Genomic DNA, 4,487 nt, shown 5'->3' on the forward strand with positions numbered 1-4,487 from the left:
CCCAATTAACGGAAAAGTACATGTTAATCAACATCTTGTATGGTACAATCGAAATAAACTATTATAGGTAAATCAAATAATATTTTGTTAAAAATTTAGATTTGGGTTGTGATTTTGCATCAAGTTAGTTATTTATGAATTTTTTGTACTAAAATAATACAAAACAAATACGCATATTACATATATGTTATTAAATTAAAGGAATTCTAATTTAATCATAAATTTTCTAAATTTACTTTTAAAAATAAAAAATTCATAAATACTTTAAAGTTGCGATGAAAATAAGACTAAACTAATTTTCTTACATCATTTATAAAAGTTGAAGAATAATTTATAGAAATTTATAAACTCAACCTCATCATACAAATACTAAAAATAATAATTACTAAACTGAAACTCAAATTCTATAATATTTTTGCTTGAAAGTAATATTAAAACGGTATCTAAATTATGGTATTTTAAGCAATTGCTCATTATATTTGGATATTCTTAATGTGTTTTTCAAATTTTTATTAAATTCTTAAAATATTCTGTATATATATTGTCTACAAATTTTGTCAGAATATTTACAAAAACTTCCCTGTTTTGTTTGCTCTAACTTTTTTTATATTACAATTTTCGTTCTAATGTTTGTTTGCTTAGATGTAAATCTATAAAATAATTCATAATCAAATACTGTGTGAATAGATTGGATATAATTTCAGTTTGTTCGTATCCAATTTATTTTTCTGTATTAACTTAGTTTAAGCTTCGCTTTAAGTGTAATTATCTCTTCTTTTTTTAACTATTTACGTAAACATTGCATTATGACTTACTTTTAATGGTAACAGATTTGATCCAATTTATTTATTTCAACACAAATTGACATGCAGTCAACATTTCGTGTACACACCGATATAAGCAAACATTTTTTTTAAACATAGTTACACTATCACGAATTCTTGCTTTCGTGTTAACCGCAAAGACGACCTTTTGATACACTTGCATATTTTACATTCCCTCCTACTTAACTACTATATATACTTTCAAGTTATCTATTCTCTTCTACTCAATTACTATGCAAGTTGACAAAACAAAAAACATTAATGTGCATCAACATATTAAAACGTCAGAGTATTTTCTTTCTTCTATATTCACCAGAACTTGGATCACCTCTGTTTCTTAGATTATACGGATAACGCAAATGACGGGCAAGAATTGTCTTCTTTCTTTATCCTTGTCACTCTTGTTCTTCCATCTGGTGTTAACTCTCCTTTTATGACCTCCAAGCTTCCCATTTGTCGCAGAAGAACAGCATGTATTCATTAAATTTTATTTTCTAACCATGCCCTTGTCTCAGTATATAAATTTTTATGACAAACATATCACTGTATAAACAGTTACTAGAAGAGAGAGATTTGAGGAATAAACATAGTATACCTCTAGAATATCCAGAACCAAAGTTTATGTTTATGTTTTCTCCGGTTTTCTCTACCAACCCATTTTCTTAATGTTCTGTTTCTTGTCACCTCAGCAGGAATATATATTTTCATCGACCTTTAGCAAGTGAAAAGATTGGCAATAGATAGTGAGAATACATAACATATTTACCTTAGCGACATTACTTGCTCCACTAACAACATGATATAGACCATCAGGTTTCTTTAAAACGACAAACTTGATTGAGGCAAACCTGTGACAGTTTTATTATGCGCTTCTTTGAATCTCCAAAGTATGCAGATAAACCTGCAAACGTAATTTAGAGTTATAAATCTCACAAATATAAATATACCGATTTATAAATCTCACAAATCTAAATATTTGTTTCCACCAAAATGGTAAGAAACCACCTCCATTAGAAGAATAAATTATAAGATCTCTTGTGGTTCCATCTTCCATAATGACATGAGCAACAAAAGCTCCCAATCCAAGAGTAACCGCACCGTCTCTATGTCTCCCTTCAGAGCTGCCACATGAAGAGGTGTTATTCCTCTATCTGATGCTCTGTTTATCACTTCTTGAAGAACACTGCACACATTTGAAAGACATTTTCAGGTAATCATGTCAACTGAAGCCATAAGCTTTAACTCTTTCAAAACACTATTAACCCTTTGATCAAATCCAGGATTTGTTACTCTTCAACAGGCTCCAGCAATTGGAGACACTTGGTATCTACTCCGAAAGCAATATCCTGCTAAACCGAGGATGACCATTCTGAGCCGCAAAATACAAAGAGGATTATTGTTAGCTAATATGATATGTGATTCTATCAACCCGATTAGTCAAACACAATCACTATGTCAATCTGTGAGAATAAAGTTTATCAAATGCTTACGTTAGCACCAAAACGAATGAGAATCAAACGACCTCCCAATGACCATGTTGGCAAGCCTGCATCAAAGTGGACTGTAGAAAAAAACAAACCTCACATTAGGATCATCTTAATCAATTCATCATTACGATCATCTTACGTTAGGATCATCTTAATCAATTCATCATTATAAACTATATGTGGATAAAAACAACAAAACCCATATTAGGATCATCTTAATCAATTCATCATTACCACAAAGGTCAAAACTTGTTAGAATCTCTGAGATCTTACAAACTGGGTTACATCGTGGTGGCCTTGGGCGGCGGCATAATGGAGAGGAGAGTTACGGACAGAAGGTGGAGTAGCGAGCAGCTTTCTATAATTAAAAACAAAAAACTTTTGCTATTCTCGTGCTTTGAGAGGAAAAAACAACATTTTCACACTATGTTAATTACAATTGCAGCACTGTGATATAAAAAATTAGGAAACACTGAATAAGATGGAGACAGATTCCAATCAAATGGAGGCTTCCAAAACTAAAATCTACCTAGTGTTCCTCTGTCTGATGAAAAAGGCCAACAAAGTCAGAACTGACATGGAAACCTAACTTTCAAGGCGGAGCAGTAGATTCTGTAGCTCTCTTTCCTTCCTCCTCCTCGGCCCATGATCTGAGCAAATAACATAAGAGGATTCAGACACTCGGAATCGGTTATGGACAGATTGAAACTCAATGGTTAGAGATCCGAATGCAAATAGTTTCTTTGACATAAACATAATATAGTTGGGACTGCATAAGTAGTACCTAGCCATGGACAGATTTACGCTCCCCTCCAGTTCATACTGCAACTACGAAATGTTTAGCAGTATAAGGGAATTGTATGGCGACATTGGCATATATATATATGGTTGAGAGGGGTAGTCGAATAGTAATTCGTGGAGTTGTTGTCTTTGATTTGATGAATGCAAAACATATGTATTAAGTGGGAGAAGGAGAAGTTGAATGGCGATTTACAACTGAAAGGGAAGCTGAAAGGCGATGAAGTTGAAGGAGGAAACGGAAAAGGTCAAAAGTTAAAAACCTTACTGAGACAAAAAACTAAAGAAAAAAGGATGTTTTAGGAGATGAGACAGCTGGCTACTTTCTATTGGTTTGAATTTTTAATCATACGTGGACATGTTGAGAGTTGAGTATTAAGCCCTTTTAATATTGTAAGATGATTATGCAATTTATTTTTTTTATTGGTTGAATTATGGTAAGATAATTAATGAAGTAATTTTGTTTAGAAAAACAAAACTAAATCATTTATACCGATTAGTCGAGTGGTTTGACTAAGAGTTTATTAATGCTTCTACACCAGGAGGTCTGGGGTTCAAACCCCAGAAAACGCAAATTATGCAGATCATAAAGAAAAAGGGTTACAAGAGGTCTTCAGCAAATTATGCAGATCATGGAGAAAAAAAGTTACAAGAGGTCTTCAGCATAGAGCAAGGACGTATCATCGAACATGGGTCTCATAGGGCGGCTCGGAGCGATGCAATCAGACGTGCATTCTCATATGATGGTAGAATTGTCGGCTGTAGAATCGTATATGTAATATTTCTCATCGTTGTAATAGCATAATTAATCAGATGTTAAAAAAAAACTAAATCATTTAAAACAAAAATGTAAAAGAAGGAGAATGACTTTGTTTTACCAAGAGAAGGGTTTTCAAACTGGTTTTGTCAAAGCTCGAATGGTGTCGTCTTATCCCTTTGAGTTGATAACAATGTATCAACAAAATTTAACTGGTCTTCATTTGCATCTACATGCTCTTGCACCACTTTTTCCAGAAAGCTATCAATCTCGTTCTTAAGTTTGTCAACTTTTCTATCAAAACCTCGTACCTTCACTACAAGAAAACAGCAAAGATACTGAGGGAAAAAATCGTCGGAATTTCGTCGGAATAACGTTATTACGACGACATACCGACGAAACAAGTCCTCGGAAATAATTCCTCGGAATTTCTTCTTTCCTCGGAAATCCCTCGGAATTTTCAGAAGGAATTCCGAGGAAACAAATTTCCGAGGAAATTCCGAGGATCACTAGTTTGTCAGAAATGTCCTCGGAATATACCGAGGGAGAACTTCGTCAGTATACTTCCTCGGAAATTCATCGATCGATGCGTTTTTGGACATTTATCCATCGATCGATCTT

The 4,487-nt window shown here is 33.4% G+C and overlaps 1 pseudogene; it reads right to left on the minus strand.

The window, feature by feature from the left end:
* Positions 1 to 4,487, minus strand: part of LOC106331027 — a 13,607-nt pseudogene that overhangs the window by 4,900 nt on the left and 4,220 nt on the right.

This window comes from Brassica oleracea, chromosome C3 (assembly GCF_000695525.1).
Source record: "Brassica oleracea var. oleracea cultivar TO1000 chromosome C3, BOL, whole genome shotgun sequence".
Taxonomy (NCBI): Eukaryota; Viridiplantae; Streptophyta; class Magnoliopsida; order Brassicales; family Brassicaceae; genus Brassica; species Brassica oleracea.